Raw genomic sequence first — 16,272 nt, forward strand, 5'->3', positions numbered from 1 at the left:
GAGAGAACAATAGATATTGGCTGCTGACAGAAGAAAAGAGAGAAAGAGAATCAAGGGAAACAAATAGGTGAGGGAAAACATAAAGTAAAAAATTTAAAAATAAAAAATAAAAGAATACAAAACAAAACTGAAATATACTAGTTGAGCATCATAGTCCTCAAAAAACTGATCCATGAAAAATAACTGGTTTCAAAAATTCTAGAAATGAAAGAAAAATACAAATATGTATAAATGTCCATGAACCATTAAGTTCATAATTAAATAGAAAAAAAAAGAGATCTTTATGAAAAGTTAAAGAATTGTTTCCATTGGAGTTTCAAAGATTCTCAGTTTCCTTTCTCAAAAGTGTTAGTTGGGGTTGTCTGGAGTATGATGCTTGCTCTACCCTCTGGGTGGGGTTGTCGGAGTGAGAGAGGTAATCTTATAGGCAGAACTCCTGGAGGCAGGGTTTGGGCTTAGGTGGGCTCTAGGATCTTTGCTGAATGTCAATTGGTCTGAAGATTTCAAATCAGCACACCTTTAGGGCCTAGCAATTGCTGGGCCCCAGGGATTTCCCCTGGGTTCCATTTGTGTGGAGGAGGAGCCAATTCATGGTCTACTACATCACCTGCTGGCCACACATTTCCTGGTCTTGGGTTCAGTTTCCAAATTCAATCTCTCCAACCTCCACCCTTCTGAATTCCCAGCCAGGATCTTTGCCCCATGTTTGATTTTCTCCTGGTCACTTAGGCACACTCTGTGTTGTGCAGTGTGGGGTCTGTCAGGCTTGTATTTGGGGCCAAACTCAGGTTTGTCAGGAATCAGCTCTCTCAGCTGCTGGACCCTATGCTGTATCTGCAAAATGGTTCCTTCCTCTGTCCCCTGCATATTGCCAGAAGAGATGCAGTTTCTTTCCTGTACAAGGATATTGTGCAGCATGCCTTTCAGTTTAGTTGGGCAGTGTCTTTGATCTCTAAACTCTCTGTACCCAGATATGCCTCAGAATTCCTAAAAGTATGAATTTCTTTAATTCCCTTATCCCTCCACTTTACTCACCTGAGGGGGACTGCTCTGGGGTGGTGCCTGTGGCCAGGCAGCAGCTATGGCACTGGGGATTTCTTCCTTATTTTATTATTTCCAATCTCCTGAGTCCCTGATCTGCTTTGAGTGTCCAGTATTAAATTCCAGTAAAGTCCTCCCAGCTTTTTTTTTTTTTTTTTTTTTTTTTTCATTCACCCACCTTGTGAGAAGCTGCCGGTTTGCTTTCTTGGTTTCACACCATTGAGCAGCTAGGAAAGCAACCTTCTCTATTCTGTCATCTTGAAATGCCTTTTTCTTGTACCAACTCTTCATAGCCTATAAATTATATCAACTTGCTCTTCCTACTAGATTCATTCCCAGTAAAATAAAGGTATATTAAATAAAAGTATCTTAAAAATAACAAGTGAAACTTAAGATACTTGATTCTTTTTTAAAAAAAATATTTTTTAGTTAAAGATGGACACAATACCTTTTATTTATTTATTTGCTAATTTATTTTTATGTGGTGCTGAGGATCAACCCAGTGCCTCACATGTGCCAGGCAAATGCTCTACCACTGAGCCACAATGCCAGTCCTGATGTTTTACTTTTATGAATTAATTTTTACAAAAGGAAATCAGTATATAGATTAGGTGATATTTATTGATCAATACTTAAAAACTCAATGAGAAGAAATTAAACTAAACCATTCCTGAGACTATTAAATCAACACATTTCTTTCTGCAGATTTACTTTCTGACAGTGGGTTTCAATTTCAGTTTCAGTTTAATTCGTTTTTGAAATTTGACTTTCTGAAGCAAATTGTAAGTTCTTTTTTTTTCCCTAGTGCATAAAATCCTTTTTGTTTAATTTATTTAGATGTACTTGCATCATTAAAACTACTATATCCCAATTCTATTACCACATTCTCTTGGCAGTTGTAGATGAAATTCAACAGAAGAGAGAGAAATCTTTGGTAGAGCTAAGCATGTGCTCTACTACTGAGCTTCATCCCCAGCCCTACTTCACAAATTATTGAGTGTCATGGAGTACCAGACACTGGATATTGGCAAATAAAAAAAACAGGGCATTTGCACTCATGCTATGATTATTGCTTCTGGTGAAATATGCTTTCTCTCTTTCTCTTTTATTGGGTACTAAAAATTGAACCCAGGGGTGCTCTATCATTGAGCTACTACCTCAACTACTTTTTTTTTTCTTTGAGAGGTTCTCAAAAAAACCCATTCTAGCCTCAAACTTGTGATCCTCCTCCCTCTGCCTCCCAAGTAGCAGTGTGCCACCATGCCTGTCTCCTGTTGCTCTCAAGACATCACTGATGGGGCTGTGGTTGTAGCTCAGTGATAGAGTGCCTTCATGGCATGTGTGAGACACTGGGCTCCATCCTCAGCATCACATAAAAACAAATAAATAAAATAAAGGTATTGTGTCCATCTACAACCGATTAAAAAACAAAAACAAAAAAGGACACCACTGAGCTAGGTGCAGTGGGACACATGAAGCCCTAAGACACTTAGTGAGGCCTAAGCAACTTAACAAGATTCTGTCTCAAAATAGAAAATCAAAAGGACTGGGGATGTAGCTCAGTGATAAAGTGCCTCTGGGTTCAATCCCCAGAACCCCCCAAAACAACAACAATAACAAAAAAAAGACCACTGAAATAAAGATTCAGAAGTACAAAGAGAGGCAAAATAATAGAAAAGAAATTGGGAATGAGCTTTTGAAACTTAAGACTGTGGTGACAGAGGAAATAGAGCTGCAGGTCTCAATCATAAGGCTAGAGAGATACAGATCGCAAACCTTTCAGAAGTTCTGGGGCTGCAGTTAGCATACAAGGAAGTATGACAACAGTCTGCAGAGCTGGGACATTAATGGAAGAATTACATATAAAACAGTTGATCTTTGTCTTAGTCTGTTTTGTGTTACTATAAGAAATATCTGAGGTTTGGTATTTTATAAAGGAAAGAGACTTATTTAGCTCACAATTTTTATAGGCTGAAAGTCCAAGACCAGGCAGTCCCATCTGGTGAGGGCCATCTGGTTATATCATAGTGTCATAGTGAATGGAAACCTTAGGGGGAACATGTGTGAAAGAGAGAGGTCACATGGTGAAAAAGGAAGCCTAGAAAGCTGAACTTGTTTATAACAACCTGCTTTCTCAGTAATTAATCCAGTTCCATGAAACCTAATCCACTTACTTGAGATGGACATTAATGCCTTCCAAGAGTGGTACCCCCAATGACCTATTACTTCCCACTAGGCTCCAACTCTCAATGGTTCCATCACCCCTTAATACCATTACACTGGGTACCATGCTTCTGACATATGAACCTTTGGGAGACAAATCATATCCAAACCATGGCAATCTTCCCTTGACTACTTCATTCCTCTACAGGTAAAATGTTGTCAGAGCACAGGTTTCAGACATTTAACATCAAGTCAAAAACAGGAGTGCTCTCCCCTTCCCTCCCTCCCTACTCCCTTTCTTCCTTCCCTCCACTAGGAATAAAACCTTGGGCCTCACAAATGCTGCACAAGGGCTGGGGACATAGCTCAGTTGGTAGAGTGCTTGCCTCGCATGCACAAGGTCCTGGGTTCAAATCCCCAGCACCGCAATAAACAAACAAACAAATAAATAAATAAATGTTGTACAAGAGCTCTACCACCAAGCCATGCCCCTAGCCTTGGAGTCCTATTCTCTAAAAGAAGAGAGGAGAGGAGGTTTGCACCCTCCAAAGTGTCTTTTCTGGTTGCTTTTTTCTTTTTTCCAAACCCATAGGGACTGGGGATTTGAACCCCAGCCTTTCTGCTTGCAAAGCAGCGCCCTACGGGATGGTCTATATCGTCTGCACTAAAAGAAGAGAAATACTAAGGTTCATAATGTAAATGTGAGCTCCTCAGAGGAAAGCAAAAGAGAGAGTTGGTAATAAGAATCAATCTCAGGGCTGGGGATATAGCTCAGCTCACAGAGTGCTTGCTTCAAATGCATAAGGCCCTGGGTTCAATCCCCAGCACCCACCCCATGGGGAAAAAAAAAAAAAAAAAAACCGACCTCAGAAGTTTAACATATAATTAGTGAGAGTCCCTATAATAATTGCAAATAGAGTGGTAAAGAGTGAGAAATAATAACAGTGGAGAAGAGAAGAGAAAATAATAGAGCAAAACAAACTTACAACATTTCTATGGGAAAAAAATAAAATGCTTAAAAGGGAAAAACAGATTTATGGGGCTGGGGAGATAGCTCAGTCAGGAGAGTGCTTGCCTTGTAAGCACAAGGCCCTGGGTTCCATCCCCAGCACCCCCCCCCCCCAAAAAAAAAAAAAAAAAAAAAAACGAAAAAAACCAAAACAGATTTATTATATATCTGAACTACTTAATGTTAGAAAATAATGGGGGAATGTCTTCAGGGTTCTGAGAAAAATTCATTTCCTATTTAGAATTGTATGCTTTGCCAAAAAAAAAAAAAAAAAAAAAAAATTCAAGTGTAAAGGTTTAGAATGCAACCAGTTTAATTTTTGCTTATTGAGGACCTCATGACCCCAATGAGGAGAAACATATAAACATGAAAATAAGAGAAGTGTAAAGAAGTCTGCACAGGGTGTTAACAGCATGGGTAGATGAGGGGCACCCAACTCGGCACAGAGGAGTCAAGAGATTCCTGAAGACAATCCTGAGCTGAACCTTAAACCACAGGGAAACAACGTGGCAAATCTCTTCAACAAATTTCCCTGCTCTAGATTAGACTGTGGTAAGAGAAATTTTATCCTCATATGCAAATTTGACTTCTATATAGATCATAAACAGGATGACTAAGGACATAAGCATGAACAAATAGCCATAATTTTGCCTACTATTTCCATCACATATGCAGTGAACCTGATTTGCAAGATTTGCAAGATTTGATTAATCCATTGGCTGCTGGGCACATGCTCCTTTCATTGACTTGAATGAATTTTGAAACCATCTCTTTGTTTCTTTCATTATGGTTGTCTACCTCGGGCAAATGAACTCAACTTTTTCTTTTTTGTGTGATACTGGGGATTGAACCCAGGGACATTTTGCCACTGAAACTAACCCCCAGTCCTTTTTATTTTTATTCTGAGACAGAGTCTCACTGAGTTGCTGAGGCTGGCCTCAAACTTGGGATCCTCCTGCCTTAGCCTCCAGAGCCACTGGTATTACAGTTGTGTGCCACTGCACCTAACCCAAACTAGACTTATACAAAATTTCTTACTGGTATGTGATTAGGCCTTATTAACTATTTGTGGGATTATCCTTTTTTTTGTTGTTCTTTTTTTTTGTTTTGTTTTTTGTTTAAACCATAGGGAAGGCTATAAGCTGGCATCAGGGAACAGTTCCTGCTATTTTGGAGTTAGAAAGTTTAGAATTGGGACTAAAAAGTTTAGAATTGGGACTAAAGAGTGCAAGAACGGCTGCTAATGTTAGATTTGTGGGATTTTTTTCCCCCTGAAAACATATTAAGAGACAAATTATGTTTCTATGTAGTCTTGCTACAATTTTGAAAAAAATTGTTTTTTCTTTTTTTCTGAATGAAAAGAAAAATGTCCACCAGTTCTCTAAAATAACTATCAGCTTGACAGTAGCATTAATGTACTCTGTTGTTTTGTAGCACAATGTATTTCGTGTATATAGGAGGACATCCTGTATTTTGCACACACAGTGTACTAAAATGTGATAATAAAAAGAACAAGCAGGGTATGGTGCTTCATGTCTATAATCCCAGTGGCTGAGGCAAGCAGTTTCCAAGTTTGAGATCAGCCTCAGCAACTCAGCAAGACCCCGTCTCAAAATAAAAAATAAAAACAGCTGGGAATGTGGCTTGTTTGTCAAGCACCTTTAGGTTTAATCCCCCATACCAAAAAGAAAAAAAAGGAAAGAAAAAAATACTAGTCCAATTTGTTTAGTTGTAGATGGACACAATAACGTTATTTTATTTATTTATTTTTATGTGATGCTGAGGATCAAAACCATTGCCTCACACATCCTAGGCAAGTGCTCTACCACTGAGCCACAATCCCAGCCCCAACAAGTCCAATTTTTAAGGATCATATTTGTCTACCATGTTATGTTTTTGTCATCAAAGTAATACCTTTAAAAGAGGAAGAGGGAGTGCTTCATTAACATTTCTGTAGTTAGCTCCTTTATGGAAAGAAAATAGAAGAAAGTCCAGTTTGGAGATACCAGATTCCCTACTACTGCCACCAAACATGGCATAGGATGAGGGCAACATCCACCCCCAGTTTTTAAAGATGGCCTATTATTCAGTGACAGAGTCAAAACTTGTGCACAGTTGTGGGCTGAATGTTTAGCCCCCAAATTTGTCTACCTGGAACCTATAAATGTCATACTATGGAAACAGGGATTTTGCAGATATTCTTAAGCTAAAATTAGTTTATACTGGATTAGGATGGGTCTTAAATTCAATTTGACTGTTATCCCTATATGAAGGAAATTCAGACACAGACACAGACGGAAAATGGCTATGTGCAGACAGGGAAAGAGATTGGAGTTTCACATCCATAAAGCCAGCAATGCCAAAGACTGAAGGCAATCACCAGAAATTGGAAGATGTCAGGAAAATTCTCTCCTCCAAGTTTTAGAGAGAACATAGCCCTGTAGACATCTTGATTTTAGACTCTTGGTCTCCAGAACTGTCAGATAATTAATTCTTGTTGTTTTGTGGCAGCAGTTTGTGGTAATTTAGCACAGCAGCCCCAGGAAAGGAACCCAACCATCAATCAAGTTCCCCCTATACCCTATCAGTAGCAGGTGGGCAGCCTATTCTTAGTCTGGTCTGCATCTTCAACCAACAGAGATCCTACTGACTTTCATTCCGTCTACTCAACTGCCTTGACATTAACTGTACTAAGGAGATTAGAATGTTTCTCCATTAGCCTGTAAGATTAGTCCATTCTTATTAAAAACAATTCCTTTTTTTAGAATAAATGTTTAAGTGGTACAATTATCCCTCCCAGAAGTGTAGCAGATATTTACATGGTAGTTAGCGAACTGAAACCTGACTGGTCAGAGAACTGTTGCTGGTAGGGTGGAAAGAGAAAAGGCAAGGAAGGTCTCTTACACTTACCAAGACAATGAACATCTCAACAGCAATGGCAATTCTCTGTATTTCATAAGCCCTGTGACTCTTGCATAACTGAGAAGGGAAAATAATGACTGATATCAACCAAATATGAAGGGAAAAAAGGTTAGTGGACTGGGTTTGTGGCTCAGTGGTATAGCACTTGTCTAGCACGCATGAGGTCCTGGGTTGGATCCTCAGCACCACATAAAAATAAAGGTATTGTGTCTACTAAAACAAAATATTAAAAAAAAAGGTTAGTAATTCTAATATATGTGAAGCAGAATTTATGACAGTGCTATGGGTTGGATATGGTTTGAGTGTTATCCCCAAAGTTTTCATGTTTTGAAATTTAATCCTCATTGTGATGTATTTATTAAGAGGGTAGAAACCTAATCTATGGTGTTGAGAATAGGGCCTTTGGGAGGTGACTGGGATTAGATAATCATCAGGGTGACCCCCATGATTGCATCCTGACAGCTTTTGTTGTCAGGCCTTTTGCTAAGGCTTCTGTTTGGTCCCCAGGGTGGCAATGTTGGGAGATGGTAAAATCTTTAGGTGGTAGGGCCATGTGGGAGGTTTTCAGGTCACTGGGAGCATACCCTTGAGGGGTCTGTGGGACTCTGGACTCTTCCTCTTCCTCTTTTGCTTCCTGGCCAAGAGATGAATGGTTTTTGCTCCACCACGTGTTGCTGTTATGATGTGCTGCTCTGTCACAGCCAAAGCAAACAATCAATAATGAACTGGGACCTCCAAAACTGTAAGCCAAAATAAAACTTTTCATTATGGTGTCAGAAAGCTAATATAACTTTATAAGAAGCAGGAGAAGCTGGGTACAAATGGCACATGCCTATCATTCAAGTGACTCAGGAGGTTGAGCAGGAGGATTGTAAGTCTGAGGCAAGTCTCAGCAACTCACTGAGACCCTGTTTCAATTAAAAAAGAAAGAAAGAAAAAAGGCTGGGTATGTAACTCAGAGATAAAGTGCTCCTGGGTTCAATTCTCAGTAACAAACAATAAACAAAAAGAAGCATATCATCAGTGTGGCCCCTTGACCTTGGATCTCAAGAACCATGAGCAAAAACAAACCTCTTTTCTTTAAAAAGTTAACTCTTTTCTGTATGGTGGCATGTGCCCAGAGTCCCAGCTACTCAGGAGGCTGAGACAAAAGGGTTGGTTGAGCCCAGAAGGCCATCCTGGGCAACACAGCAAGACCCCCCAGTCTAAAAAAGAAAAAAAATCTCACCTGCCTCAGATATTTCATCTTAGTAATAGAAAACAGACTAATCAGAGGATGGAATGTTTCAGTGGGATCATCTGATCTTGATAAATGGCAAAAATCCTCTATAGTCTTAGAAAATTGGGGTTAAATCCTGTCACCAACCAATGGTAACACTATATAAATTATCCCCGTAAAGCCTCAGTTTTCTTATCAGTAAAACGAGGATTAAACATACCTTTCTCATAATATAAGAAATGAGTACATATTAGCTAACTTAATCCTGGGATTCAATAAATGTTAGCTCTCATGATCATTCTACTTTTTTTTATTAAAATTTTTTAAAATTTGTTCTTTTTAGGTATATATGACAATAGAGTGTATTTTAACATATTATGCTTACATTCTAATTAGGATCCCATTCCTTCGGTTGTACATGATGCGGAGTTTCCCTGGCTATGTATTCATATATGAGCGTAGGAAACTTATGTCCCATTCATTCTACTGTCTTTCCTATTCCCATTCCCCTCCCTTCCTTCATTCCCCTTTGTCTAATCCAATGAACTTCTATTTTTCCTCCCGTCATTCCACTTATTTTCCAAGAAATGTACCCAAACCAATATTCTTTCCTTAGGTCCCAATGCTTTTTTTTTTTTTTTTTTAACCTTCTGTATGTTTTCAAGCTTCCTTCTTCATATGGAAAAGTTATTATTTTTATTTTAATGAGGCTAAGATTCTCTTAGCTTCTCAACTGCCTTTTCTTCATGTGTGTAATCTTACTCTCCCCATCCACCTTCTGAAGACCTTTCACAGGTGAAGCTACATGTGCCTGGGTCCTCTTGATGCTCCATACTTTAGTCCTAGTATTTCCTAAGGGTTCACTTTTTTTTCCCCCTTCACCAGCTGTTTTCACTCAATATATGAAAAGTTCCTTTTATAAATAAACAAAATTCCCAAAATCTATTTACCACGATAGCTTCAATCATATCTTTCTTCTTCCTTTTTTAGCCATGCTCCTACTTTTTTTTTTCCTTTTACAGTTTATTTATTTAAAAAGGAAACATCTCATGGATCAAAATTCAGAGGCATGCGTGTAGTAAAATTATATTGCCTACCACTGAGTTTCAAGTACACAGTTCTCTTTCATTGAGCGGTTTCTTGCATCCTTTTAAAGATAAATCTACACATTTACAAGCAGTGTTCTTTTTCTTTCTTACAAAATGTTGGCATATTATATGTACTCTTCTAATTCTTTTTTTCTGCTTAAAATATATTTGAGTTTTTTTTTTTTTTTTTAATACCACTACATAATAATTTCGTCTTGGTTTATGTCTACAGAAAATCAGATACCAAGATAGGATTAGACAAGCAGGAGATTATTGGAGGAAATGTCTGTGAGGGAGAATGGAAAGGGAGCTGGGAGAACCATCAGATTCTGATGTAGATTTGACCCCTGTGAAGAGGAGAGAGAAGGAAAGAGATTGGGTAGGAAGTTACTTAGACTGAAACACCATTCCAGGAAAGTTTCAGTCAGGGGATACAGGGAATCTTCAAGCAAAGTTCATTAGAATCCTGCATGTTACTGGAATGGGCCTGCCTTAGCATCTATGTTATGCTCAGTCATGCTAGGAGCAGTCCATTGGAAGGATGGCCTTGGTACAAATGCAGTGGCATATTCAGAGCTTAGCACATGGGACCTCTTGCAGAAGGAAATCTGAGAGTACTATTTTCACAGTCTTTATGTTACTTTTAAGGTTACATAATAATCTATTGATGGGTATGTTATAATTTATCCTTTTTTATTAACTTTTTTTTTTGGTGCTGGGGATTGAACTCAGGGCTATTGAACATTTTTGTTGTTTCCAGTCCTTTCCTATTATAAACAGGACTATATCATCTTGCACACATCAAGTTTTACAAGTTGGGTGTCTGGTGAAGTGGACTCTAAGATAGATTAACATGTAGTCAGTTGGGAAATGTTCTTGTGATCAATATCTGTTGGAAGGAAAGGGAAGAAAGCAAGCAGGATTTGGGAATTTGAGAAGCGGATGTGCAATGTACTCTTACTGATGGCCTCAGTTTACCCCACAAGGGGTTCAGAACATCTGATGTAGTGTGAGAGATCTGAATTCTTATATCTCTGAATTGATTATCACTGGATGTAGGTTACTCTAGGAAAATGACATGGCCCTAGGCCAAGGCAATTCCAGAAGAGGGCTGACAGTTTAAGGCTGTAACAGCAGTCTCAGCAGCTGTTGGGGGAATAGATTCTTTGCGGGTTTTTTTGGTGCTAGAGATTGAACCCCAGGGTGCTTAACTACAGAGCCATTTCCCCAGCTCTATTTATTGATTTATTTTTATTTTGAGACACAGTTTTGCTAAGTTGTTTAGGGCCTTGCTTAGTGGCTGAGGCTGGCCTTGAATTGGGATCCTTCTGTGTCCCAAGCCGCTGGGATTATAAATCACTGAGATTATAGGTGTACAACATGATACCTGGCAGGTTTTTTTTTTTTTTTTTTTTTTTTTTTTTTTAATGTTTTTTAGTTGTTGATAAATCTTTATGCGGTGCTGAGAATTGAACCCAGGGCCTAACACATGCTAGGCAAGTAGTGAACCATATCCACAGCCCCCGGCAGATTCTTTAGTCCTTAAGAGCACCTGGCATTTTCATAACATCCAAAATGAGGAGTATGATTGTAGGGTAACCCCTAGGTAGTATTGCTAGGTCTTAGAATATATACCTTTGGAAAAAAAAATTTTTTTTTTTTTTGTATCAGGGATTGGACCCATGGGTGCTCAACCACTGAGCCACATTCCCAGTCCTTTTTGTTTTATTTTGAGAAAGGGTCTTGCTAAGTTGCTAAGAGCCTTGCCAAGTTGCTGAAACTGGCTTTGAACTCACGATCCTCCTGCCTCAGACTCCTGAGCTGCTAGGATTACAGGTATGCACCACTTTGGCAATGAAAGTTAAAAAAATGTTGCCAAAATAAAAAGTACAATGTATATTTTGGCAGATATTTTGCCTTTTTACTTCTCCTGGTAATGCAGGATAGTATCTAGTTCCCCCCCATCCTTTATTCATTTATTTATTTTTTGGTACCTTGGATTGGACCCATGGGTGCTCAACCACTGAGCCACATCAGCAGCCTCCTCCCCATCCTTTGTAACACAAGGTGTCAAACTTTTAAATTTTTCTGTTAAGCTTTTTATAATCTAATTTTTTTTTTTTTTTTTTTTTTTTTTGGGTGCTGGGGATCGAACCCAGGGCCTTGTGCTTACAAGGCAAGCACTCTACCGACTAAGCCCCTATATTTAATTTTTTAATTGATATTTTTTTCACTTTCTATTTACCTTCAAATACATATTCATTCAATCCTGGTTCTTCAATTTACTAGCTGGTTTCATTTGTTTATATGTAAAATGGGAATAATAGAACATATAGGGATGTTCTAGAGTTTAGCGAAATAATGAATACAAAATTCCACATGTGTAAATAGCAACTAATCAAAAAAATATTCTCAGGGCTGTGCTTGTAGCTCAGTGGTAGAGCACTTACCTAGCATGCATGAATGAATCCCTGGGTTTGATCCCCAAAACTGGAAAAAAAAAAGAAAAAAATTGTCCTCCACACCCTACCCTTATGTACCATGACTTCCCAACCTGTACATTTAGGCCAGACTTCTTACTGCAAATAAAAATTTTTGTACTTGTCATTTTTCTTTTTCTTTTTTTCTTTTTTGGTATTGGGGATTAAACCCAGGGGTGCTTTGTCACTGAGCTATATCTCCAGCTGGTTTTTCTTTTCTTTTAAAATTTTGAGACAGGGTCTTGCTAAGTTGCTTAGGGCCTGACTAAATTGCTGAGGCTTGCCTTGAACTTGTGATCCTCTTGCCTCAGCCTCTGGAGTTGTTTGGATTACAGGTGTGCACCATCTCACCAGGCTGTGATTTCTTTCCTGATGCCCTGTGGACACTTCAAAGTCAATATGCTCCACCAAATTCATCATGTTTTTCTCAAAAATTGCTCTCATTCCAGTATTTCTTAGCTTTCCAAAGTTTCTATCATACTCCTGATGTCAAAAACTTGAAGCCATCTTGAATTCTTCCATCTCCTTAAAACTATGCTTAATTTAATTAATCACCAAGTTCTGATGAATTTTATTCCTAAATAATTCCAGTATCTGGCTTTTTCTCATAATCACCACTGCTTTTCCATGGTTCATATCTCTTTCTTTAACCAGTATTAATGTGATAGCTTTTCACTCCTCTTGTTAGCTGCTCAGTGAAAAAACCACCTTTAGAACAAAACTCCTATATTAATCAAACTTCGAAGTGTCCTTTTGCTTTGTTCAGCTAAAATTTCTGGGAGAAACTTTCAAAGAACAAGTCAAGGTCACTAGGCTACTGTGACACAATCTTTCAGGCACTTAGAGTAAACTTGGCTCATTGTAGATACTGAAATCAGCATACCCAACCCCCATTTTTCCTTTTTTTTGTTACTGGGAATTGTGCACAGGGGGTGCTCTACCACTGAGCTTCATCCCCCGTGGGCCTCCCACCCCTTTTTAAGTGTGAGACAGGGTCTGGCTGAATTTCCCAGGCTGGCCTTGAATTTGCCATCCTCCTGCCTTCAGTCTTCTGAGTAGTTGGGATTACAGGCAAGTACCACAGTAACTGGCCATATCTTTCCTTTTTAAACATGTGCTCTATGATCTTGAACTGAGCATGTCCAGAAATGTGTCCGTCATGGTTCCTTTTTAAAACTACAACCTTAAACTAAGCATGCCCAGAAATGTACATTTTAAACTGAGCATGCACAGGTATGTGCCTGCCTCTGCATGTACTTTTCTGAATGAACATTGATAATCTCCCTGAACAAAATTCCCATGCTTCTTTCCCTCTGGGAGAATATAACTTTGCAACAACCTGTGTTCTCTTTACTTGCTGTGAGTAATAAATCTTTCTCCATTCTTTTATATCCTGGTTGTATTTTTGGCTTTGCACTCACCAAGATGTGAACCACTGGATTCAGTTACATTCTTACCTTCCTCCAATGTATTGTGAATACTGTTGTCAGAAGACTTTTTTTTTAAAATAGGCAAGACTGGTTATATTTCTCCTTAGTGCAAACGTCTTTCCCATTACCGATAGAATGATGAAATATAAAACTGCTGTTATAGTTCTTTATAATTTGAGCTTTGCTTATCTGTCCAGTCTTTTTTTAAAAATATTTTTAGTTGTAGATGGGCACAATACCTTTATTTTATTTATATGTGATGCTGAGGATTGAACCCAGTGCCTCATGTATCCTAGGCAAGCACTATACCACTAAGCCAAAACCCTAGCTCCCCATCCAGTCTTTTCTTATCCATTTCTTTTCCTTGACTTAATCTATATTATTTAGACAAGTAGCATTTCTCAGAAGAAAAATATGTAAAAAATGTTCTACCTAAAGTAGTTTCCTGCTCTCTCCTCCCCAACTTGCCCTTCAAGTAAAGTCCTATTACTTGTGAATTTACCTCCTTCATGAAGTTTACCCTGACTCACTTAGAACTCAGTCTGCCATTGTTTTTTTTTAAATGCACATAGTTTATTTCTAACTTGCTTGCATGTTTATTTAGTAGTTTTAGTTCTCTGATGGAAAAAGACCAATTTTTTCTTGCTATCTCCAGCATATATCATCAACCCTATCAATGACAGCAACTCAGATTCTTGACTGAAGATAACTTCAAGATTTGCAGTTTCTCAGGAAGGGGCTATTGTAGTTAAAAAAAAAAAAAAATCCTGCCCCCTCTCTCTAGTTTTCCAAGATCTTTGAAAACCTAGCAGGTAGTTTACTTTTTTAAAAAAATATTTTTTAGTTGTTGATGGACCTTTATTTCATTCATTTTTTTTAATATGTGGTACTGAGAATCAAACCCAGTGCCTCACACATGCAAGGCAAGTGCTCTACCACTGAGACCAGTAGTCACTACCTCAGCCCAGTAGTCTACTTTTTAAAAATTGTTTACTTTCCTATCATTTCAGGTAGAATTGACCACACCCCTCCTTCATTCTCTTGATTGTAGTATATAAGCTCTACCTTAGCACCAATCATATGTAAGTCGGTACCCTAAGCATCTGAGACATCAGTCATGACACTGAAAGTAGGGACAAATGACCTCCTTCTACCCTTCTAGTGGTTTGGTCTAAGAATTAAATTGATCAGGTTAACAGGAGTACAACCTAGACTGGCCTTGAACTCCTGGGTTCAAGAGATTCTCCTGTTTCATTCTCTCAAGTCGCTGAGACTACAGGCTGTGCTGCCATGCCTGGTGCAAAAGAACAATTTTAATTATATATGGAATCCCACCAAAGAAGACTCAAGGGCCACATGAGTGAAACTTATGCAACATCCTCACTTACAGAAAGGAACTGAGATTTGGAGTTTTGGGGGATAGAGGAGACAAATTAAGGGAAGATGAGGGGAGGAAGTGAAAGGTGAATAAAAGTTGTCTTGTTTCGAAGATGGTCTCCTAGGTGATAAAAGTTGTCTAGGAATAGCTGTCTTCCTGACAATACATTTATTAATGAAGGTTTCCTTTGTAAGTGTACATTTCTCTTTACAAAAGGGTTGTTTTATACTTTATTTTAGGTAGTGGAAAGGTGCCGACGAGCTTTTCTTGTGTTGGTTGGTTCTCAAGGTTTTTAGCTCAAAGTAATCAATATGCAAGAGGGGCATATTTTAGCAAGGCACAATCTGGTCTCCTAAAGTCATGTTTTGGTGTGATATATCCCAAGTCCTAACACCATAATGAATCAATGTTCACCCTGATTAAAGGGTCTTTCTTTTCAGGATAATTTCCTAATTATGAATAGACGTCAAAAGACCTTCACAAAAAATTTTAAGGCAAAATTACTGCTTTAAAAACGCAGCATCTTCCAGACACTTTCATTGTCCTTAGACAGATGGCTAAAGCTTGGCTACGGGAAACGCATATGCTAGGAGAAAACCCACTAGAACGCTAAGAAAAGGATGATTGGCTGCTGGGGCTTAGAAATTACATGTTCCCTTCAGACCAACGCAAGAACTAGGAAACCGCTGAACGTTCAGCTTTTGAAATACGATTTTTGATCGCAAAGAAAAAAGATTAACCTATCAGGAAGAACCGAGTACTTCCAATTACCAATCAAGAGCGGGAAAGAAGCCAAAGCCTAGGGATACCCACGCACCAACGAGGACGTCATTCTTCAGTCTCCACCAATGAGCGGCTGGCTGGGGGCGGGGCAATAGGCGGACCAACTGCTGTGGAAAATAAACAATCCTCAGCACAACTCTCCTAACCGTAGTGCCTGCTTCTCAAGCCACCGGAGCAGACTACTGGGCAAGGCGGTTAGATGCTTTCCCCTCTCCTCCTCACCTAGGCACGGTTAGAACAGGAATACCTCCTTTGTAGTAGAGTCAGATCGTTCTTTCCATTCGCTCCCTCACACTAGCAGAAAGCTCACTGTAACTTTTCCTTTTTTACCTTTACAGGAACTGGGATCCGAGCGCTACCTGGGGTGGCGGCGGCGCCAGTGCGCAGGCGTGCATGCCTTGTGGGGGCGAGGCTGTGGCGTCCCAAGGAAACCTGGGAGCTGTATTTCTCCAGTCGGAGAAAATTCCGCTGGTCCTCTGGCCTCCGGGACTACATTTCCCAGGAGTCTCCGCGACCTTGGGGCGGGCGGACTGGTTCGTTAAAGAGTTCGAGGAAGCCGCGGCGCGGCCCACCAGGTTCCAAAACAAGGAAATGAAGGGGGGAGGCGGGACCGGGGGTGCCAGCGGGAGCCACCGCTGCTGCCGCCGCCGAGGAGGAGGAGGTGGAGAAGGAGGTGGTGGCTGCCGCGGCCGCCAAGGAGTCCCTTGCTGAACGCGGACCTCGGAGCGGCGGGCGGCGCGCGCGCGCCCGAGAGGTGGC

At 39.6% G+C, this 16,272-nt stretch overlaps 1 long non-coding RNA gene across 1 annotated transcript in view; it reads right to left on the bottom strand.

The window, feature by feature from the left end:
• LOC306666877 overlaps positions 1-16,250 on the bottom strand; it is a 70,471-nt gene extending 54,221 nt beyond the window's left edge. Inside the window, exons 1-2 of the long non-coding RNA XR_013765423.1 lie at positions 15,736-16,250; positions 7,124-7,192 (exon numbers count right to left, since the gene is read on the bottom strand). This is a non-coding gene — a long non-coding RNA (uncharacterized lncRNA). The remainder of the gene's footprint in view (positions 1-7,123; positions 7,193-15,735) is intronic.
• Between the last annotated feature and the right edge of the window lie 22 nt (positions 16,251-16,272).

The sequence above is a fragment of the Sciurus vulgaris genome (genome assembly GCF_902686455.1).
Source record: "Sciurus vulgaris genome assembly, chromosome: 7".
Classification (NCBI taxonomy): domain Eukaryota; kingdom Metazoa; phylum Chordata; class Mammalia; order Rodentia; family Sciuridae; genus Sciurus; species Sciurus vulgaris.